Source organism: Centropristis striata, chromosome 17 (assembly GCF_030273125.1).
Source record: "Centropristis striata isolate RG_2023a ecotype Rhode Island chromosome 17, C.striata_1.0, whole genome shotgun sequence".
NCBI lineage: Eukaryota > Metazoa > Chordata > Actinopteri > Perciformes > Serranidae > Centropristis > Centropristis striata.
The window spans coordinates 9,830,302-9,855,377 of NC_081533.1; the positions used below are offsets into that span (position 1 = coordinate 9,830,302).

The following is a 25,076-nucleotide window of genomic DNA, read 5'->3' on the forward strand; positions in this document are numbered from 1 at the left end:
AACAAGGATTTGAATTGGTAGGGTTAAATTAGTGGGGAAAGTACTGAGTCATGGCTGAGGAGAACTGGTGATAAGACACAATAGTAGTATGTAGAGACAGGGGTCCCAAAAAAATCGCCTCAGAGCAATACACAAGTCAGAAATGGAGAGAATCCGAGGTAAATGTAGGCATTTGCTAAAAACAGTGTGTCACGGTTGAGGAGAACTGCTGATGAAACACATAAGTAGTATGTGGAGACAGAGGTCCCGAAAACAGCTTAAGAGCAATACAGCAGTCAGAAATGGAGAAAGATTGGGTTTAAGGGTCAGTTCTCATGAACAAAAAGATTTTAGCCCTGTAGACAGTTTTTTGGCAAAGGAGAACAGTATTCCGCTACTGATTTGTCATAGTCATACTGTTGTGTTGCTCCTGGTTTCTCGAGCATTTACCCTTGTTCATTGCAAGTTACCTGGTTGTTTTGAAGTACAAAACGTCCCTGGGTGGGCTTGAACCACCAACCTTTCGGTTAACAGCCGAACGCGCTAACCGATTGCGCCACAGAGACCTCAGTGTTTGCCTCCAAGGGGGTGTGGCCTCGATCTTTAAGCCACAACCCTCTGCATTTGCACAGGCTAAAAAAGTTATATTTTTATCTGTTTATTTTATTATTCAGAAAAGTGGAAGCTACCATACATGGACCTGTAGAAGAGGAAGGTGTAGAATATAGTTACACTTTCAATTGAATTCTAACTTTGAATTTAAAAAGAGGAAAGTTACCTTGTTATATAAAGTTGCTGTACACGACATTCAGAACATATCTATGGTGTAGAGTCGGCCTCAGGGACAAGGACTGCCTCCACATGGCTCTTGGTCTTGTTCCCAGCTTGGTGCTCATATGCAGTCCGACCGGCTAAGAAAAAACAGAGAAGCTCAGATTACAACATGCACTGAGGGAGTGTGACTTCATCTTCTGGTCAGGATATCATTACCCCCCTACATCTTAATATAAAAAATATTAGGTTACTGCTATATAACTGTTCTAAATGATGTATAAAGCGCATTTAAATCACAAAAAATAGGCATTCTGTTGAAAATGTCTAGCCTTACTTGAGATAACTGAAGTGAAATCACTTGAGTCATTTTCTTTACAAAGCGACCAGATGACATTATACAACTGTTTTCACAGGCTGAATAAGTACTCTGTGTGACTAGTAAATCCACTTTGACATAGAAAATTGGTGGAGTGCCGCTTTAAAAAATTCAACAGCAGTATGTCTTTCTAGCAACAATGAGTGTATCTGAAAACTGAAAACTATCTCTACTAGTACTACTACACCCACGCATATTCCACATGGTACAGGGCTCCTTTTCCAGAGTCAAACTGAAGCACTTTTCAAACATTTTTAAGCTTTTCCAGCAGCATACAGCTGTGGGAGATTACAATTTATATAAAGTAGAGACAATACACTGATTATTTTACTTCACCCTACGACCCCTCTAAGATCTTTACCAGGGTGAGGGTATGTTTTCTTTAAAAAAATTGCCAAAAAAAACAACATTTATCATTGAAAGGTATTTAAAAACAGGCATTATTTTCTAAATTTGAACTTTCCAACAGTCCTTGAACAGATCACAGGTTACCAAAGTCATGAAAGAAAAAGTAACCAAAATGCAGCTTAAAATTCTATATATTTTTGTCAAAAGCACTTTATTCTATATGTCTCATTTAAACTGTCGCCAAAAATACAGTGTTTGTAATAACTAGACTCTGTTAAAAACATTAAGTTCTGCTCCTCAGCGACACTGTGAAGCCACGATTGATTCTGCTGAGACGAACGGTCACTAGAAAAATATTCACTGAAAATCTGTTTACACAGAGCTAAGAGGAGAGGACAGGAGACACTGTAAAAATGTAAATAGTTCAATATGTGTCAACATGTGGAGACATTATATTTTTTCCTAACATTCATGACACCTATATGCAATTAGAAAAGTGTTGTTTATATAAATCCCTTTTTTATGTCAAAAAAATTCAAGTTGCGCATTTCTTTTTTATGATTTATGTTATTCTGCACAAAACACATGTTTCAGTTGTTCCCCTTTTTAGCCATGATTGTGCTGATTCAAGGACTTATATATTTTATACATATTTTATATACTACAGTGAAAAACAAGGCCACAGTGAGTAAAATGTAAAAAAGAGCAGCAACAAAAAAACACCTTGGGGTTCAAAGGGTTAAATTAGATGTTATTGTGTTTTGTGACAGCATTCTCCAGTAGGGTGACTAATTAAATTAAAGATCCACATTTCAAAATGTGTCGCCTGTTTGTAAGTAGACTTCCCATCCTATATAACATACATTTTCAAACTTTGACAACAACACATTAAAATTTAAGTATTTTCAAGGACTTCCAGCACCTGCAGGAACCCTGATTCTCGTGCAGGAATCCGAATGAAAAGGTGCTGTACTGTCTAAGCTACCTGCTTGGCTGGATACAGTAAATCTTGGGTTTTAAATCCTCTGAGGTAGTGTTTGAGCACTCCGCCTGCTGAAAAGTCCTTGAGCTCGACACTGGATCCCTCTGAGCTCGAGGGCTGCTGACTCTCAGGCCTGACCTGCACATTTTGCGCCCTGCAGGGATCAATAGGTATCACATCTGATTATTACTATTTACAAGGTGCAGTGGCTCGGGCTTGACTTTGTCTTGGAGGGAATTTCACGAGGTGACCTTCTTGGAGGAAAAAAAAAAAGAGAAAAAGAAACAACAACTGGACCGGCGGTGGAGTCGACAGCTGCGGCCCGATTCAGAAATTTAACATCTGCAGCTGCCGATGTGTTAAAGCACGAGGACAAAGACTTTATTTTCTTAATGATTTGAGGATTTACTCAAGAGTGGGGCAGGGAAAGGCTAAGACCTTTTTTTTAAAGTAAGAAACACACTGTGGAGAGCTACTGTATTTATCATGAGAGTTGAAAAAAAAAAAGTGGTTTATCTTCTAAGAAATCCTTAAAGGCTGTTCAGGACGATCTAAGAAATCCGTTCATTTTCCGGGAAGGCTGTTTGCTTACGTCTGAGGCTTTATCTCTGAAATCCTCCAAATCAATCTGAGATATGAGGCTTGAAATTATTTTCCACAGTTGTGAGTCCTTGCACGCCCCCTCCGCTACTCCACCCGTCCACTTTATGCCATTTGGTGAAGCCAGAGAGCCCCAAGAGCGGAGATATTTTTAAACCTATTTCATACCAGGGGTTAGATGGGTACATCAAGGCAATATCAGGGAGTCATGTTGTCCACGGTCCATAGAGGAGCATAAAACGAGTCTTTGTAAGCTCCAGTGACGAGTTTAAAGCCCTGAAAACCTGTTTTTTAAAATAGTTTTATTGAACACATGGCTATATTTGTGTTTCGACTTCTCACAGGTTTGAGTCATAAATATTTAATGAGATACAGATAGAAGTCTTAAAGGTCCAAAAGTGAAAAAACTGAGATTTTTTATTATAAAGCAGGTCTAGGTGTGATATGAATATAATGTAAATATAAATACTGTGAAAGTAACCAGAAAGTGAAACTCTAAATGAGACTTAATAAAGGACTTCTATCAGGTCAGGATTTCACAACTATATATATATATATATATATATATCATTCCCCGCTGCAATGACAGTGCAGAGACCTGAGAACACTGACCAATCAGAGCAGACTGGGCTTAAAGAAACAGGCACTAAAATTCTGAGCATTTCAGAGGATCAATACATGTATATTCAGTCAGGTTTTCTGAGTATTAAAGCAATAGGACATGTCCTAATAGAAACGCAAAATATGAAGCTGGAAATTAGCATAATACACTCAAGATTTTTTTTGAAGTATTATATAAAGGATAGTTTAAGGTATGCTTCAAATGAACATGATGCAACAATGGTCCGATGGAAAGGACACAAAAATATCAAACAAAAAAGTTAAAATAAGTCAGATTTTGCACTTTTACCGATCACTGTGTCGGCCAATGAAATACATGAAAGCAGATCCTACTAAATTTCTTTGCAACATGATTTAATTTCTACGAATGTATAACATTCCAGCAGCTTTTTGTCATCTGATGAGTCTTCACTTTCTTGAATCTACTCAAACTACTTAGACTCCCTTGATTCTTTCATTTTTCACCAGACTTATCTACTTATTTACTTGTTTGGTGAAATCTCCGACTTGTTTTCATTTTCTGGTCATCCTCGTCTTTCCTTGTTTGAGCGATGTACCCCAAAAATACTTTCATTAGAGCCATTTCACTCCAATCAATAGCTTTTCCATCCCGCGATCATTACATGATTGAAAAGTATGTGTAAAATAAATTAAATATAATCATTTTAATCCCTGATAAATATATATTTTTAATCATTATTGTGAGATTATTATATTATTGATTTCCAATTTATGTATAAAATGCATTCTCTCTCAGAAATTCCTAATATGCTATATGATAAAAACACACATTTTAGTCATTTCCCACGGTTTTCACCCAGTGCTATAACCCTGACACATTCCCCACTTTAAACATTTTTGGCACAGTCCACCAGTCACATGATCACACCAGGAAGTTACAACATTTGAGTCTCCTGAAGAGCAGGAGAGGACCTGAAGTAAGTTTTCTAACTGTGTTTTCTGTATTTAGATATTATTGTGAGTACAACTTAGAATGTCTATTTCAACTTACAATCTGGTTACCTGTTATATTTCCCAATATATTCCATTTTTTGATACTCGGTTGAGTCTTTTTCCAAACATACTTTTATTCTCTAGCATGAATGTTTCAGGACTAGTGTCTACGATTTCATTATTTGCGCTTTACTGTTTTTATGGGTTTTTTTTTTACTGAACTTAAACTACCTGCTCAGGTCTGTGCAACACTTTCCTCAACTTGAGTTCATTTTAAATGTACTTTACAAATGAATTTAACTTGAATTGATAATTTTTGTAGACCACTTGAAGGTGCTAAATGCTGTTCTGCTATTTACATTTCATGTATTTGCTCATGCCTTTGGGAAGAATATTAATTAGATGTTTCCCTTATTTTACCTCTTATGTTATATTTATAACCCGTGTTCACATTTGCAAAATTAAAAAAAATCTTCATTGAGCATGACTGTGTTTTGAAAGAACAAAATACAATTTTTTGCTGTTTTTTGTGTTTAAAATGTTGATCCAGTAACTCAAAGTGAAAAATAATTATCAGGTCATATAGGTGAGGTTGTGCTGAAAAGAAAATGGCACCAACATGGCATGGGAAACATTTTTCAAGTGGTATGAAAAGGATTCAATGACGGACAAAACAGCCCAAAACTCCAACATTTAATGAATTTGCTTATGTTGTACTAGAAACTCAATCCTGTTACTTTATGAAGTATTGTAGTTTAGAAACCTTATTTAACCTATTTAACATTCTAAAATATATGTTCTCCAATGTGCAATATCTGTAAAATACAAAGTGCTCTCAGGAAAACAAACAAACACAAAAATATATATTAATAATAAATGCCAAATAGCAGAAATGTATGTATAGAATGTATGTATATGTCTTATTTTTTAGATTCTTATTCTGTTCTTGTATCTATATGTCTGTATCTTGAGCTGCTGTGATGACTAAATTTCCCCACTGCAGGGTAAATAAACTCATATCTTATCTTATCTTAGATCTTATCTTATGTAAAATATGACTAAAATGGCTTAAGATTGACCATTACACATTTTGAATAGTTAAACATGCGTGTTATTAGATACAGCGCTGAAAAAAAGGATGAAGAATGAGGTTTCATTTTGAAAAGTTTGGTGGAACGTCCTGTTTTAATTCAGCGCTTTCTACTATGTGTTTTTTTTTCACCCGTCTCTGCAGCACAAATCAGCCGCCTCATTAAAACCACAATATGAATTTGTTCCAATTTGTTGTCATTTCTAACCCAGCCATAAAAAGCAACTGCGTGTGCGAGAAGCGAGAGTTCACAGCTCGGAGGCTGGAGCTGGAGAAGAGCAGCCGGTGAACAGGGCGCCGCATCACTGTGAATCAAACACTTCTTATTTTGTAGGAGCCTTAAGCCCGGAGAACATCACAGCTTCTGTCTGCATGCGTCTCTTATCGCTGCCTCCCCACAGTCTCCCTCCAATCCTCATTACTTTAATCTGAACTGCACCTCCTCCTCTCCACTGGGCTTTACCCCTCTCTCTCTCTCTCTCTCTCCATCAGTCTATCTTCCAACCCTTTTTATCTTTACAGTAAAGGTAGCCAGGGCTCTCTGGCCAGTGTCCCTATGGTGCTTTTTAAGCATCTGCCCCACCCTGTTCCTGGACCTGTTAGAGACGAAGAGAATCAAATCGAGTGCATGTCTGCTCTCCAACATGTATGTTAATGTGTGTGTGTGCAGCTGTGCTCGTGCTCCTGAGAGTGTATCTAGATCATTACTCGTCTGCAGGGTAGACTCCCAGCGGACCCGCAGATACAGACTTTATCTCACCCTAAATGACCCCCCAGAGAGAGCGATGAGAGCGGCGGAGAGATGGAAGAAAATGGGGTGAGTGAAGGACAGGCTGAGCACAGAGGAAGATGAGATTTGACGAAAGACGAGCTAAGAACAAGAGGAACATGGAAAGGAGAAAATGAAAAGAGGCCTGAGAGTGATTGAGCGGGCAGAATCAACATCAGGCCTTGTACTTGTGTGCTTATTGATGAAAGCCTTTTAGATCATTTGTTACCGGCAAGCGCCTTAAGCCAAATCCAGGGAGAGAACAAGCGGGGAGAGACAGAAAACATCAGCGAGACAATGTTCCCTTTGGCGAAGTCAAATGACAAGCACATCTTCTGTTCTTTCTCTTTGCATATAAACACACTGCACGTCTTCTACGGCTTAATACCCTCACTGGGATGTGCAGTGTTTTTTTTTGCCTCAGCAACATTTTTGTGATAATGTCTGAATAATAACAATGGCTGAGGTTGAAGGCAAGCTCGTTGCTCGCTGCCCTGAAAGGATAAATCAGACGGAGGATATCTTTTAACAAGATCAGAAGTGCTTGTTGAACGGTCACAACAGCTTCAGGAGCCCTCCACGCCCACACAGAGTTCCCCAGCAGTGTTAGCAGGGCTGCATCTATTGTGATAATTGTTTATTAATTTGATAAGAAAAAAAGAGTAATTGCTCAATTTTATTAATGGACAAAATGCTTCTCAACATTTACAGTTTCATGAGAAACTACATATCTTGTTGTTTGAGTTATTAACTCCTGATTTTAAAGGAGACATTAATATACAGGCTTTTGATCAGATATTGCTCAAGTTTATGTAGGGAAATAAGCAATAGATTCACTTTAGACCATCTCTGACTAATGTTACACGATACTCCGATGAGCTAAGTCTACAGCACATTTTAGTCAATTTTTATAGACAAACATACAATTATAGGTTAGTTTACTGCCACTTTAACATGTTTGCACTACTAGTTTTTTAGTTTGGTCTTGGTTGTTTGTATGTTTATTTTTGGACTATTTATATATTTCTTATCTTTATTCTATTTAACTTTTATTATTCTATTTAACTTGTAATATTCTATTTTGTTCTATTTCATTTTTATTATTCTATTTTTATTACCTTAATCTGTCTTTACTCTATACTTGCTGCTGCAACACCTGAATTTCCCCCATGGGGGATCAATAAAGGAATATCTTATCTTATCTTAGTTAAAAAACAAATGTAATAGAAAGAATTTCCTTCCGCCTGTTTAGGCGTAAACCATGTATTTATATCGTTATTAAGTGTGTTAGCTTTATCAAGTGTTAGCCTTAAAATAGCTTTATTAAGTGCCTGAGATTATATAGAAATAGTAATATCTGAGGTGTTAGCTTCATTAAGTGCTATCTTTACAATAGAGAGCAACGAAATGATGTATTTTTGTAGGCTAACCCGAAAGTAGAATCTCCATTGGGTCTATTGAGAATTCGTCTATGGGATTTTTGCATTGGATTTTGGATCATGGCAGAAAATAAACCCTGTGGTAAACACAGGTTTCTGATGCCAAGTTTTGTTCAGCAGGATAAACTTCACAGATAAAAAACACTTTTATTATTTTATTCGTGAAGCGTTAATGCAGCCGACAGAAGTAAGAAGCTAACGTTATGCTATAGTGAACTACACCACAGTCACATGACTTGAACGTCACTAATGTTAGCTTCATTAGCTAGCCAGCAGTTTGAGCAGGTAGCGAATCCATAGCCTAATTAATTGTCATTAACATAATAACAATATACAAGAGTTTTCTAGAGCACTGAAAACACGAGTAGAGGCTGTGAGGTGAACTAGTGAGAGTTCCTGTCCGTGTCCGGCGTGATGTCGTTTAATGCCCCCGACAACCACTGTAGTCTCACTTGTTAGCAACCGCCTCTTTAACGACACGTAAAAGCTTCTTAATTCACAAGTGTGGTATTTACTAATGTGTTTTATGTTGTACAACACAAAGTGAACATCTCTTCAGCTTGTGTTGACCACAGACTTTATATCAGGCATCTAACCACCAACACATTAATAACTCATTGAGTTTGAGAGGTTAGACCCCAAGGTGCTTACATGCTAACTTACTTCCAGCTTTAAGAACTCATTCTTGTAGCGCTATAGCTTCATCAAGGTTGTTAGTTTTATCAAACGTAAGGTGTTAAAGAGCTTTATCAAGGGCCTGGTGACATTAAATTATCACAAAACAGGTGGGAGGTAATTTCTGTTATATTTGTTTGTTAAATTAACCTGTAATTGTGCGTTTGTCTGTCAAAACTGGCACAAATATCCCTGAGACAGCCACAACAAGTATGATGTCGTACATGATAACACAGACCGAACTAATCTATGACTAAATTTGTTGCCAACCATTTTTGTAATTGGCACTTAACACAAAGTACACATGAAACTGATGGGAACGTCATTAGTTTAGCAGGTATTTGGTCATAATATTAAATTACCAAACAAATATGATGATGAAGCTAGTTAGGGAGACAGGGGATTCAAGTTTTAATTAATTTATTATTTTTTTTACAGTCCACCGAGTCGGAACCATGAATGTCTCGTTAGTTTTTGGAGATATTTCAATAAAAAACAAAAGTATCAACTGTTATTCATTTTTCCACAAAAGAAAATCAACACAAGTACTTCAAGTACCTTCAACAATTTCTAAGCAACAAGGGGTGGCCACTCGGCCAGAAATGAACCATCAAGAGCTCTGTGCTTATTCTAGCAGGCCTCTATACTTTCTCACTCATGAGCGATCACAGAACCCTTCAATCGCCACTGAACAATAGAAAACAATTTGAATCATAAGCACTCTATAACACTCAAAAGGGTTGCTGTTGCGGTGTTGTCTGGGCGGCCGGTGAGTGTTTATGAGTACAGTTCAATCCAGCAGGGGGTGATGTGTTTGTGTGTGCGTTCAAAGGAAGGCATTATTTTTTTTTCAAAATATCACTCCCTCCTCTTTATTTATCTGCATTCATATTCCGCTCAGGGAACTCAATGTGCTTTTGCAACTCAGCTGTTCATTTTCATAAGACGCAGGCTTCCTCCTCGCCAAATTAATTTGATGTTCCCTGGCGAAGCTCTAAAGCACCTTCCACCAGACGAGCTTCCTGCCGATCTGCCTGCAGAGTTCACATCAGCCGAGCTAACCCGGGTTTGCTTTTTTGCTCCTTTTACAGAAACGTAACTGTGGGGTTTTCACAAAGCCCCCATGAGCCGGCGCTCTGTGCTTAAGCCCGGTGCCAATTACTAGTGCAGAGCCGAGGGAGCTGAGCCATCCAGCAGGTTCGTCTGGACCGCAGCCTGTTTTGTGTTGCTGCTTTTATTGGATGACAGTTTATTCTGCAGCAGTTTTTCATCCTTCTTAAAAGATAAAAGAGAAGGGCCCCACTTCATCAGCATGACAAACAAGCGAGATTTATGAACCGTAACGTGCCAGCTTCTCTTCTCAAACTTACTGTACGCTTTCAACCCCTCCCCACTCCCGTCCTGCACGCCCTCCAGCCGGGAGTCTCTCAACCTGGAGAGCTTTGATTCTGCACAGCGTCGGAGCAGAAAACCAAAAGAGCTGCCTGCACGCTGCAATTAAGCAGAGACCCTGTCACAATTGGAGACAGCGGGAACATTAAAGGCTCCTCAGGACCACGGTGGAATTACGTACAAGCTTGTTTAAAAAGCTTGTTGGCTTTCATCAGCGGACTGCAAACTGTGCTCAGGGTGGACAGGCAGACACGGTGGTCTGTGGTGATTAGTGGCATACAGAGTGGATGCAGAGGCATGTAAGGCGAGTACTCGATCACTGACACAAAGTAATTAAGGATGCACTAATCACCCTATTGCTAATGTTGTCAAATTAAATCAATCACAGCTGGCCTGCCCATGTGTGTAAAACTTATTAGGGGTTGTCACGATTCTCCAAATCCATGATTAGAGTTTCGATTTTAAGGTCATGATTCTAGGCCATATTCGATTTGAATCTTTTTTTTTAAGTGCTGACACCTCTCATTGTTAAACCTAAGAGTCCTGTCAAAAGAGGAACAGATCATTAGTTTCATCAAATACATTGTATTAAGTTAGCCTGGGTATACCCAGACTGCCTTGCGCGCTCGAATTTAATTTTGAACCTCCAGACGTTTCTTAGCCCTGTTTTAGGGATCCAATCACAGAGCGGGGAGGGACGGCAAGACGATGACGCGTACTACTCGGCAGACGGAAGCTTGCAGTTTTCCGGATCCAACATGGCTGCTGCAGACGCGAAACTCTCTTTAGCTGTAGATGGTGTTTTAAATAGTTTAGAGCGAAAGTTGAAAGGCGAAAGGTCTCTCAGCGGCTCCGCTGTCCCCCGGCTCGTAGCGAGATCACCGGTAGCGCCGGTCACCGCCGGTGATCTGGCTACGAGCCGGGGGACAGCGGAGCCGCTGAGAGACCCGCAGCAACTTGTCTATTGCCCATAAAATCAGTGGATGTGTGTGGCTGAATGACATGAGGGGGAATAAAGCGTGAAAATAATCTTGCAGAAAGCGAGATCTGGAGGAGCAAAGCAGCAAGCAACACTCTCTCACAGACACACACACAACAAACATCCATTTCTGTTGCTCTACTACGTCATCTGGTATAACTGATCTGATTGGCTAAGAGCTACCTACAGACGCTTTGATAGACATTCTAAGCGCCCAATAAACGGCTCCGGAGGATCGTAAACCACATCTCTTCTTCGGAGAAATGAATGGCAGGTGTCCAGACCAATGATATACCTGCCATTTTTGGGAGGGAAATACCCGTTGAGGTCATGCGGTTAGATTACGATTATTGAAACTGAAAGGTCAAGTTAGGAGTTAATCTTGATGATTAAAAGCTAATGCACACCTTCAAAAACAAACAAACTTCGGACATGTGAAAACAAAAGTAAACGATGTGATTTAAACATCACTGAACTTCCGTACCTCGCGTGTTTATGTAACTATGTCGCTTCCGGTAGTCACGCCGTCCCCGTAACTAATTCACTTCCGGCATTTAAGTACATTTATTTACTGTTTAAACTGTCTTTTATAACGCCTAACCAGGAAGTTTTTGGCGCTAAACCTAGGTCAGTGGTTTTGTAGCCTAAATTCAACGAAAAAGCAGCCTTTTTTACAACAGCAAAATGTACATTTATGTTGTAGTCACACTGTCCTTTTTGAACTACATCCCTTCCAGCATTTACATAATTTTAATTTACAGTTTAAACTGTTAAGCTTTATAACGCCTTACCAGGAAGTTTTTAAATCATGGTTTTGTAGCCTAAATCCAATGAAACTGCTGCCTTTTCTTTTGACAACCACAATGACGTGCGCTATTTTTAGAACAATCTGCTCTGTACGGTAAACCGCGAAACACAAACAAACAAACGCTCATAAGGGTCGTTATGGGTGGTATCTTCCCCACTTAATATTGCGGCAACTAACAAATATGTAAATATATTGATTAATCTGATAATTTTCTCAATTAATGTAATCATGTAATCTATACACTGTATCAGTGAAAAATGCCACAAGCTGGAAAAAAAGTTAGAAACTGAGAATTCATTACAGTTTTTGCTCGTGATTACTTTTACGTATGGTAACCTCATTATTTGGCATCAACATCTAACACTGAAACATCATATAGGACAGAAAATAAGAAAAAGCATCTCAGGTCCCCTTTAAATAATAGGACCAAGTTATTAAACATTTCTGATGCTGCTGAAGCTCCTTCTGCATCAGTAATGTTTGCAAACAGTAGAAAGGTTCGTAACACTATAGTACACTGATCATATTTCAAAAGTCTGCATGCATAGCTCACTGCTGCTGTCCCGCCACTGAAACAGCTGCTCTGCCTCTGATTTTCTTTCTTTCTCTCTCTCTCTCGTCTTTCTTTTCCTCCATTCAGTAGCCATTTTTAGAACATAATTTGTTCACCTGAAGTCCTCAGCATTAGCAAAGGCCTTCCTGATGTTGGGGCCCTGCACAACGACACTATTTGTAGGTTAGAACGATATATGTTTACAGCTGTACATGCATGCTTATTCCAGGTGCCCAGATTGGGATATTTACACCTGGTAGAGTAGCAAGAGCAGCCAAAAAGTCAATGAAACCATTAAGCCCGGAGCAGAAACCAACAGTTTTTCTATGTAAAAATGATTGTGGTAATGGTATGTCAGGGTGTGTGGGAAACAATATCGACCACATTGCAAAACAATTACAAAGGGAATAACATTCAAGAGGAAAGATCTGATCTTGAAGCCATTACCCCTGACGCTGAACCCTAAACCCTTGCCGGCTTTACACCCACATTGCTGTGTTTACAAGCCCAATACTGGCTAATGAGCCGATAAACCCCCATTCAAGCAGCAATAAGCAGGATCAATACATGCTAAATCAATATAACATTGCCCTGATAGTGGAAATCCTGCAAGCAATTAGATAGCAATTGAGAAGGCGGCCATCCTCGTTCATACCCAATTATGATTGGGTTAAACACGCTTAATTGGGTGTCTAGTTTGTTGATTATCATTGAGGGAAGTGAATCACCCCGTTTATCATGCTGTGAGAAGAGAGGTCCCTGGTTAATTCTAGTTGCGTCTGCGGTGATAATTGGGAAATTAAAAAAGCAAATAAGCCATAATATTGCGGTCGGTGTTTCAGGATAACTTCCGGAGTAATTAGTGAGAGGAACAGGCAGAGAGGATGTCCAGTTCTGATTAAACCTGGGGAACTAATTCAATGAGTACTAGCAGTGATTATTAATCAAAGACCAAGAACAACATATAAGGAGGGAGTAAGAGATTTGAAGGCAGCATGCTGTGTTTTTGCTCTGATAGTTAAAGCTAAACTCTATTTTTTTGTAGCTAGTTCTAGCTATTTTCTTCTTAAAAGAGTTGGCAAGACTGGTCTGGTTAAAAGAAAAATGAGTATCCCATGGCTGGGACAGTGCCCATTAGAAAAAAGACTCATCGACTACATTCACATGCAGACAATATATGTTTTTGACCCAGAAAATATCCCCACAAAGCTATGCAGAATCATTTCAGCATTTTCCAACGGTGATTTTCGACCGTGCAAACATAGCCTCCTCTTTATTTCCTTCAACCACCTTCTTGAAAAGGTTGGCATTGTGATATTTGTGCATAACTGAAAACCTGTTGTCTTTCATAATGTTTAAAAGTTGGTGCGTTTCTTTTTGCAACCAGAAATGGCTGAAAGGGCTTTTCTTTTAGTTTTAAAAACGTATAACTTGCATATAGACTGAATATGGTTTGTGTACAACACACATTAAATACATAAAATACATTTCCAAATAATGATACTGAAACCTAAAACGTCTTTATCTGAAAATGGAATATTTCGAAAAATACCTTTTTATTAGGGATACCGGATGATGCTGTCAACTGGAACCATATCAAATTTATTTTTAACTTTATAATTTTGCTTTAGGTAATACTAAAATGCATCTACAACACATTTGTATGCTGGTTTTAAATGTTTAAGAATAGTTGATTATGCTTTTTACTCTAAATTAAGCTTTGTGGTTGGTGGAGCACCCCTACTGGCCGTTGGCCACCAACAAACGGCATTTCTCTTAAGCATGCATCTTCACCAAAAATTGTATTAGACTGTATGTGGTTTGTGTACAACACGCATTTTAAATCGGCTCATACAGATGTCCAAACAATGATACTGAAACCTGAATGATATCCCACACGTCTTTACCGGAAAATGGTGTATTTGGAAAAATATATTTTTTTATTTCGAAAAACGGACTTTGCTGTCAACTGGAACAATATCAAATTTGTGTTTTAATTTCATCATATCATAAAATGCTTAAGAAAGACATTTGTATGCTCATTTAAAATGTTAAAACTAATTATAACACTAAATGTTTAAAACTATTTATTGGGGGTGTTCCCGGTGGCACACCTGGTAGAGCGCGTACCACAGAGGTCCAGTCCTCGTAAGCGGGCAGCCCGGGTTCGAATCCAGCTCGGAACCCTTTCCCGCATGTCTCCCCCTTTCACTCTCAATATCTCTACTATCAATACAGCTACAAAATAAAAATAATAAATAAAAAAACAACAACTATTTATTATGCTAAATTAGCTTTGAAGTTGGTTGAGCACCCTTTATTGGCCAGTGGCCACCAACAAACAGACCTTCTGCTATAAATACGACAAGAGGCTTTTTGTGAATATGTCTCTCTCTCCCATGTGGCTGTAATGTCTTTGGGGCTCAGCTCTGGCTCTCTGAGCACCACAGAGGTCAAAGGATAACTGCTACTCGGGACAATGGGATCATTCTGGCGTCGGCTCCAAGTGTCCCTTCCGGACCGGAGCAGAACAGAATCAGAAACGATGGATTCCAAATTCCGGATTCTTCACAGAGTGTCAGTCGTGCTTTGTGCAGATAACAGCGCACAACGAAGAGCTGAAAAGCTGGAGTCTGAATAATTAACCACAATGGAATAATAAACACGCTGTTCTCACAAGTTCTCCTCATTCTAAAAATGTCAAAAGCAGATGGCCTGCTGCCTCGGGCGAAACTTTGGTGTAGAGCGGAGAGAGGCGGGAATGGATAGATATGGGTGAGGGGGAAAGGAAAGCAAGATAAAAAAAATTTTGGCTGGAGCAGGAAGGAAGATGAATGAATGACCTACGTTTTATTTGCGGATCCTGAAAATGTGAATTGAGGTAAATGGGATGAGACTAAACTGCGCTACATAAATAAAATATAAAACTGCAAAGGCAATAAAACTGTCTTTGCTTCTATTTACAGTTATAGATCAGGCTGGGTGTGATAGTGTAGTTTTGAATGTATCACTGCATCACTGGAGACGGGAATTAAGGCGGTGATGGAAGCAGCAAAGCAGGTGGGAAAACAGATTTCTGGGGTGTCAGGTGATCACACAGATAAGAGAAATGGAGAACAAATGTGTTGAACTGAGGTAAAACTGGTCATTGAAAGTTGAAAAAACACTAGACGCTGAACATACTTTCTCTTCACTGTTTGACAGCAAGCCTTCTGCTGTGACCGATGATCTCATGTCTATTCAGTTATTACCAAGGTCAAATGTCTTCTACGTTTAAGTTCAAGTATTTGCTCGCCTCCTTCAGTGAATGCAGAAATGTGGACAGTGTAATGCTAGTAACTCAGTGAGATTTAAACATATGTTGCTCAAACCATTACCAGAGACAACTAATATTGGGAAATATTTAAACTGTTGTGCTCATCACTTTCTACGGAATTAATTGCTGTTCAACCGTACACAGCATGGTGCCCTTTAGATTTCAGCTAAAGTAAGAGTGCAAGTGACTGTATGTTCTCTGAACATAAGTTTGTGGTGGCTTCCTTTTTTATTCCCTGTTTAACCAAAAACTAGTAAAAGTGTAAGGAATGGATGAAACTGTGTACTAATCTCCTAAAACATAAGCTGCATAAAATGCCCAACTAACTCAGTTACTCGTGTGAAACATTAACATAAAGTCATAGCCTTCAATCAACTCATACATTAGCTTGATGAGCGGACTCATAAACTAGCAAACTCAGAGCATACGGAGCAAACTCAACTAGCTTCAACAGCCATTGGTTAACTTGGCAAACACATACTTTAGCTTAAACAGCATGTTAGCTAACTTAACAATTACTTTAGCTTTAAATAGCATGTTAGCTAACTTAACAAACTAATATTTTTGACTAAACAGCAAACTCATGATTAGAAAACTTATAGTTTGGCTTTAAACAGCATGTTAGCTAACTAAACAAATACTTTAGCTTTAAATGGCATGTTAGCTAATTTAGCAGACTAATATTTTAGCTTAAACAGCAAACTCATGATTAGAAAACTCATACTTTGGCTTTAACAGCACGTTAGTTAACTTAGCAAACTCATACTTTCGCTTAAGTGAAATCAGTTTTGTTTACAATTACAAAAAAAAGTTGTGATGTCATCTAAAACGGGGGGGGAAAACAGAATATGATCATTTGCTAATCCTTTGCAACACATATTCAATTGAAAACTGTTCCAAGACAGTATATTTTAATTTAAACGTGTCATTTTTTTAAGCATTCTGTTTTCATTTACGTTTCACACAACTTTTTGTAACACCTCAACTTCTCCCAACAACAAACAAACAATTAGCTTTATTAGCAAACTCATAACATTAGCTCAACTACAGAATATTAACTAAACAACCAGCGTCAGTTGACATTTGATGTCACATCTATAAATGCAAAGCCTGCTTTTGTCTGCTTCTGCCTGAAATTAATAATCCATTATTTCCAAAATGACTAAATTGCAATGCTTAATCTGACACATCAAAGCAAAGCTGGAAACTGGAGGGACAGATCAAAAACTATCTTATGGCTGCATTTCATCATGGTCTGTTTGATTCTGAGCTAGTAATGCCAGAACCTGGTGATGTTTCTTTAAAATTGTAGTCTTGCTTAAAAACCACTTTGGCAGAACACAGGTCAGCTGTTGCAGGGATCAAACCTGTGACCTTGCAGCGACAGGTGAGTCCACCTAACCACCTAAACACTGAGCCAGCTTGTAGCACCGTTATACAGAGCTGCACCGAGACAGTGAGGGGAAAGGGAATATCGGGTGGAGGTGTAGCCGGACGGGGCAGGTGAGGCGGCAGTGATCGGCCCCCACCGCTGACGGAAGCGGTGTAAGACCGTAATCAGATTTCACACGCTGCTCGAGCAACTCAACCAAACACCCAGACTCCTTTGCAGTCAGTCCACCATACTCATACTCAAGTGTGTTTCAGAAAAAGTAAAAGAAAATTTGTTTTGGAGAGAAAGGTGTGTATGAGGACAGGTGGAGGTATGAGTGTTTTGGGACTGGCTTATGTGTGCGAGTATTTCTAAATTTTGCTTGCAGTGTATGTGTTTGTGTGTGGGTATGCCAATGTGTATATCCGACTGCTTGCACACCTGTATTTACTGTGCTTCTGCGCCAAGCTTGCTTTTATTTGTGTGTTCTTGCTCTTCTATCTTTGTGAGGACCAAGATGAATTTTTTGCAGAATAGGGACATTTTCGCCAGTCCTCTTCGGAGGGTATTTTGAGGGATAAAATGTGTTTTTTAGGGTTAAGCTTCAATTAAGGCTTGATAAGCTTAGCCCCGTTTGTGACCTTTTCGCACCAGCCACAGACAGACTGAACATACATCCCAGCAAAGAAGAAGAGCAGACCAGAATGGCATAATTTGTATATGAATGAATGAATGAATGAATGAGTTTATTTAAAGGACAGCATGTAATACCATAAATCATTGTCACTTCATGAACAACAACAACAAAATGGTTACATCAGATTTAGCAGTGGTGCTATTTTCCATCCGTAGTCCTTCATTGGGAGGTGGGGTAGGGGGGTATGGTAACATCCTAAAATATTGGATGAAACTTTTAAGAGCATTAATAAAATCTACAAGGGTAAAACTTTTCCTAATTAAAGTTAAAATCATGGCGCACATGTGCTCGTAGGTGCATTTTTGCAATTAAAAGCCTAATTATGAAAACCTAGCTATCAGTGAGTGCACGTCTGTTTAGATAGTAGGTACATTGTAGTTTGTTTAGTGAACTCTTTGATGTTAGTGGAAGACTTGATGTGTTGGGGGAATTCATTCCATTCTTTTATAGCTATATATGAGAAGCAGTTTTGTGCGAAAGTGGTTTTTCTTTTAGGGATGGTGCAGTTTCCATGGGTTGCTGTTCTGGTTGCTCTTTCTGTACGTTCCGAGGCGGGCTGAATAAACTGTTTGAGTGGAGGTGGGGCAGCTCCGTGTAGTATTTTAAATATGAGAGTCAGGTTTGATAGCTTTGTTAGATGGTTAATGTCTAGCAGCTCATACTCTTTTAGGAGTGGACAGATATGATATGATTTAGGCTTTTTTGCTAGTATTTTTATTGCTTGTTTGTATACTGATTTTAAGGGTTTGATAGATGTTATGTTTGCTTGTGACCAACTCGTTAAACAGTATAGGAAGCGGGATAGGATCATGGCATGGTAAAATGTTATTGCTGCCTCCCGTGATAGGGAGTTCCTAATATGTTTGAAGGTGTATAAGCTGTATTTGATATTGTTTGTCATTTTCTTAATGTGTTTGCGGAAATTTAGGTTGGAGTCTAGGATAATGCCGAGGTATTTAGTTTCTTCTGTTGCCTTAATGTGTTCCCCTCGTACTGTAACCACCGGATGGTGGTGTAGCCTGGCTTTTGAGAAGAAAACTGTTACTGTTTTTGCAACGTTTAGTGCTAGGCGAGAGGAGTCTAGCCAGTTGGCGATTTTGTCCATCGTCTTCGTTAGGGTCTAGATGTTATATATATAGCTATCTGTGAGATTATGAAAATATCTTAGATTTAGGATAAGTTTAAGGTCAAGACTGGGGCGGCGGTTACAGGACATTTCTGGTTTACTAGAACTAGATTTTTGGTTTTGTCCATTTCTTTCTTCTATTATAAAATTCAACATGGCAAAGTCATTGATGAAATCGATGAACAAGAGTGAGCACCTTAAAAATGTTAGTGATAATTCTTCATTGTTAATGTTGAATATGTCTTCTACTGTGCATTATACATGTGCTTTCCCTCTTAATTGTAACTTCACATCACTTGTAATTATGTTATTGAAAGGTTAATTATTTAACAACCATCTGCATCACAGACCAGCTGCAGTGCAATTTAAAGGCAGTTAAGAGCATCCAGTAAGCACATGTCTCATACTCAGAAAAGTCTTGCAAGTCTAGTATACATCCGGGAATTCCTTGCATACACAAAATCCACATTCACTCACTTAATACTCAATTTTATTTCAAACTTAGTATAAACAGTGCCTCCACTGTATGGTGGGATGCAACTTTGCTGAATCCTTATATCGACAACAAAGAACAGAAATGTCTGCAATTCGATGTATTATAAAGCTTAGTTTCACAGGCTATCATTTTTAAAAAAAATGGGTAAAGTGAATTTTTAAAATTGTAGTTGCTATTGACGTTAGCTTGGCTGCTTACAAATGACAGATTTGTGCAGGACGTCCCATTTCACGCAACTTATGATTTTCTCTGATCAATCTGTGGTTGGCTCAAGTTGCTTGGAACCTCAATGGAGGTAGAACTAAAATAAGTAACTGGTACAATTTGCAACTTTTGCAAATAGAAAACTAAAAAAGTTCAAGTTTAGTCCAAGTCAAAGTCGAAACATGAAGTTGGCCCCTAAACTGTGACAGATGTTTACAACAGAACATTATCTTGCATTTTGCTTCTTAAAAATAAGTTTTGCTAACGTGAGGGTTCGTCTCTTGCTCTCTTGTTTTTTAGCCATGTTTTTAGCCATTGTCAACTCAAGTTGTTTAAAAAATATTTTGAGTCGTTTTTCCATCAACTAATTTCTCAGAATATGTTTAAGTCACATGAGAAAAGCTTAAAGGCAACACCAAAATTTGACAAAAACTTTAGAATATGCACATAAAAGTTTTTATGCTCTGTTGAGGTGGTTTTTGTCTTCTTTGAAAAATTGTTAATGTGCTAAACGGGAGATGTAAAACATTTTTCCGAATAAGTTCTGACTCGCATGACTGATCAGCTGTTTTGCTAGGACATAAAAGAACAATAATAAGTTGCCCAATTTAAATCTAATTCCTGAAGACTTTAACTTCTCTTATGGGTCGCAAAAGTTGTCCGATTAGCAAACTCTTTTTTCTCAACTTCTTCTACCGTTTACTGATAGATTAACCTACAGCAATACATTACACTGCCACCTTCTGACCAGAGTACTTTAATGCAGCTTTGTTTATTTCCCCTAAACCAGTTGATGGAGACGTTCTTAATTCACATTTGCTTTAATGCAACATTTTCAAAATTTGCTTCAAAATTTGCTCCGACTTAAATGGAAACACAGCTGTTCTTTCAGGAAAGGTTTAGTCTGAGGGAATGCATGAGTATCACTAAGTGTCCTCACAAGTATAGTAGCACAACTGTGTGCGTACCTGCTCTGTGGGATCGTGCTGTTAGGTCGAGCCAGGCTCTCTGTAATGGCCTGATAACAGAGACCCTCCGGCCAGAAAACAGATTAATTAAGGGGCCAGACTAGAACCCCCAGGGTCGGTTGCCCTCTGCACCCCCTCTCCACCCAACACACACACACACACACACACACACAGAGAGAGAGACAGACACCGGTGTGAATACATAAAACACATGCACAAGCACATGCACAGCCAGGCAGGCCTCATAAACTTTCCCACATACACACAGGTGAGCAGAAACACACACACACACACACACACAAAGACTGCAGGTTCAGAAACATTCATGTGTGCCCCGGCGGGTTTAAAGTCCTTCTCTAACTAACACTGGCAGGGTTTGTACGACTCCAGAGGAAACACCTTTAGCACTTAACGAAGGCTTTTACTCGCCTGCCTGGGCAGCTCAACACACTCATTAAGTCCTGTTTATTAGACCAAACATATCGTTTCAGGATGAAAAAGTGTGTGTGGGGCAGCAAGAAACAGAAGGAAAATCTCATTCAAAGGCATGATGCAATTAAGTTTGTGCAGTTTTTAATCTTAAACGGAATTAAGAGATGTCTTAAAATACCCCTTTATCAGCTTCAATATAAGCAACATAAAGGATTTGAGGTAAAATCCTTTTTATTGCATGAACAAATCTAAAGTATTAGCATCGACTTTACCCCCGAAAATAAATGATTTTGCTGAAATCCCAAGAAAACGGATACGCCAAGATTACAGTGTCCAATAAAAAAATAGCAATGCATTTGTCAGCACTGCTCAGGCCCTGAAGGTGTCCCATATTAATCCGTGTCTTTCAGCTTTCACCTTGCAGGCTATTGAATGAGAAGTAATAAGATGCACTGCAATAAAAAAAAAGAGGACTATCTGAGAAAAAAAAAGGTTTACTCAGGGGAGAAGTGCTGTTAAAACCACACAACAATGACAAAGTTCCTTATCATATGCTGCACTTCTTGAACCCAGTTCTTTCCGGTGAAGCCTTTAGCTGAACACAGGCGCTGGAAAGTGATATTCAGCTCGGAGTATCTGGTTCCTGGATTATTTTGTGCGACCGATTCTATAGATAACGTATCGAATGGCTCGTTGTCGCGGACCCCGGAGTCGATAGCCAACGCAGGGTGTCCTTACCGGCCGATCTCATTTGTTCTCCTGGACGATGCTGCTTTGTTTGATGTGGCTTTCTGAGCCTTGTCTTTCCCTCCTCAGAGGGGTTTGTGTTTCCTCAAGGTTCATGGGAACAGCACCACGAGGAGACGTAAATAAAACGCCCATCAGAGCTGTGATCGACACCAGGACACACCGACTGTACCTGCCCTTAATTCACTTCAGCTTTCAGTCAAGAAACTGCTAGAAACACTGGACAGATTTGGTATTGAAACAATAAATATGACATTGAGTTTGTGTCCACGCCAATAATTCACTCTAATCCCATTTAAAGCGATAATCTTTTTTATCATGGGGACAGTTATGTGAAAGCCTAATCTGATTATCTAAATCATATTGAGTGATATAATCAGTAATTGATTGACACAAATGACTCACTGCAAGGTCTCACTGAAAATGTCCATTTAGTAGCTCTTCAAGAGCTTTCAGTTATCTCACATGATCATAGTTTGTCTAGTTGGTTTGGTATTCTAAATGGTTAAATTTACTTTCTTCAGCCAAAGTCAGAAGCCAGTCGAATCCTTGGTTAACCCTCTGGAGTTTGGGCCTTTTTTGACTTTTCATTCTGCCTGTTTATACCAGTTTAAAAAATGTCTATCATGATATATTGGTATTGGGGTTTTTTCAGCACAACCTCACCTATATGACCTGTTTTTTTTTTTGTTTTTGTTTTTTTACTTACTGGATCAACATCACAAAACACAAAAATCTCAAAAAAACAATTTTGAAAATGACGTTTTCTTAATTTTAGGAACATAATCATGCTTATCAGAAAAATTTTAAACATTGTGAACACGTTGCAATTATAAGATATAAGAGGTAAAATGAGGATAACATGTAGTTCTACATTTTTATGCTGAATATATTTGACCTTATATCAGGTTTTACTTAGCTTTGATTATCATCATCAAACAAAGACTGGAATGGAGATTGATGCCAGTACTTTAAAGTGTTGACGGCAGGGCTTGATGCTGCTTCATTTTTACATTGTGACGTCATGAAGTCATGTGACTTGATCCAGCCGGCGTGATCGGTGACTCCAGAGCATTAAGGCAAGTCAAGTGATGACATAAAACTTAAATTATTCAACTGATAACGGACATTTGATGCAGACGAAAATTTTGAAATGCTATCAAAACTGACATAACTTAGAGATTGGGTTTCAACTTTTTGGTGGTTTGCAAAATGTAACATTACAATCGTTACAAAACGTTTTATTCTGGTGATATCAGGTGTTATCATGCTAACGCTAGGTAACCACGGCATTGTGAGAGAACCGACTGTTTCTTGCTAACGGTAGCTAACATCGATTCGGAGTCTTCAAATGATGAAGTTTGATGTTGTAGTAACCGGTTATGTTACACACAAGGTTGAACATTTTAAATATTTCTAGAATCTTTAGATCTGCTTGTAACTTAATTGTTTGAAAATTACTTTTACTGGATTTTTTTTCTGGGCCAGTACAGTCTGAGAGGAAAACCTGCAGAAACTATTCTGGACTGAAAAATGGTTTCTAAGAACATTTTGTGTGTTAAAGAAAATCTATTTAGACTTAGAATACAGGAACATCTAAATACATTAGAATATGAAAAGACCATTTCCAGTAGTTCAAGTCAAATAGTCTCAACCAAGTATTGAGTCATATAGATGGACATACTTTTCAGAGGCCAACATTTCCATATTAAAAATACATTTTAAAATTGGTCTTTTGTAATATTCAAATTTTTTGAGATACTGAATTTTAGGTCATCATTAAATGTAAGCCATAATCCTTATAATTAGAAGGAATTAAATAAATTAACAAATGAAATGTTTCATTCTGTGTGTAATGGATCTATATAATATGTTATTTCCACTTTTTGAATTGAATTACTGACATAAATAAACTTTTCTACGATATTCTAATATATTGAGATGCACCTGTATTGTCCTAAAAATGATTCTTTAACTGAACCGCAGTCAGAAACAAGGCAGCAAAACCCATTCTCTTTAAAGTAAAGAAAGTATCAGATATCTATATAAAAAACTACACAATATTCAGAGTACTTCATGTGTATGTTCCCACGTCTGTTGGCTTTGATTTGTCCAAACACTGAAGATCAGATAATCCGAATTCTAAAAGCTCGGGCTGAAGTTTGGATTCTGTCTGAGTGGTGAACCAGGGCTGACTCTGCTACAGAGAAAGTTTCAACAACAACAACAACCAAACTAAGATGCTCTCAGTATTAATAATAAATAATGCATTTCGTGTTGCGCGGAACAGCAGGGCCATCCAGATACAGGACTTTGCTCCCATAATCTTCCAGCCCAGACCGTTTTAATCCAGGGTCTGCTGGAATCTGGCTGCCTGACATCTACAAGTAGATGAAAACCTTCGCACCAAGGGCAGCTCCCTGGAGCCGGGCCCGCTCCCTGACAAAACCCTTGTCCATCTGTCTTCTTCTGGCACCAGCGGCCGACTGTCACAACCACGGCTAACAAGTGTCGCCACAATAAAATACTTTTCATTTTTTTGACCGGGGATAAAGAGCGCTTTAGAATATCAGCATTTGAAAACATTATTGAATCCTCCTTGTTAAAGATTTGAGTCTTGCTGATGTGTCTCAGCTGGGGGGGCTCTCTGGGGGATCCATTTGATTCAATAATAAGCAACAGCAAGGGGGATGAGAGGCCATTTCAACTTCACACCCTCTAATTTCACCTCTAATCTGAAATACGGCTGCATGTTTTTGTGTGTGCATGCACGGGCACGCCTGCACATCAAAATCAATTTAGTCCCAAAGCACAATGAGACCAAAATGCACCTTTTGCACTAATGCATCAAAGTGGCTGAAAGTTGGCCAGTGTTCAATGTTTGTGTGTGTGTGTGTGTGTGTGCGTGTGTGTGTGTGTGTGTGTGTGTGCGTATATGCTTCAGCAAGGAGGGCCAGCATGAACCCAGCAGGGGATCAAGTGGATGGTGTGAGTGTGTGTGTGTGTGTGTGTGAATGCATTTGTGTGTGTTTGCAGGCCAGCCAGGGTCAAACCAAGAGGTTTGTTAACATGGAGCATTAATCTAGCTTGGGCTCACATCCACTCGTTACAAAATAAATGCACACACACAGACACACACACACACACATACATTCCCTCAGTACTCTGCGGCGAGCTGAGATGCCCACAACTAAATTTTTAATCACAAGCGCTCTAATCACTCAGGTCCATCTTAAACACCAGTCACGACCTCCACTAATACACATCAAGAGGAAGACCTGCTGATCCTGGCACCCTGTCCTGCTGCTGCACCCCAATGATGTGTGTACCCGACTTATAGACTTTCTATCTGAGCTCCTGTATGTTTGTCTGGTTGCTG

The 25,076-nt window shown here is 38.9% G+C and overlaps 1 protein-coding gene and 1 non-coding gene across 2 annotated transcripts in view; both read right to left on the reverse strand.

Moving 5' to 3' along the window:
* gal3st3 (galactose-3-O-sulfotransferase 3) overlaps nucleotides 1–25,076 on the reverse strand; it is a 44,800-nt gene that overhangs the window by 14,084 nt on the left and 5,640 nt on the right. The window contains exon 2 of the mRNA XM_059355491.1: nucleotides 758–890. The gene's annotated coding sequence lies outside the window, so the exon portion shown is untranslated. The remainder of the gene's footprint in view (nucleotides 1–757; nucleotides 891–25,076) is intronic.
* Nucleotides 472–545, reverse strand: trnan-guu (transfer RNA asparagine (anticodon GUU)). The gene has a single exon. It is a non-coding gene; the product is annotated as a tRNA-Asn (tRNA).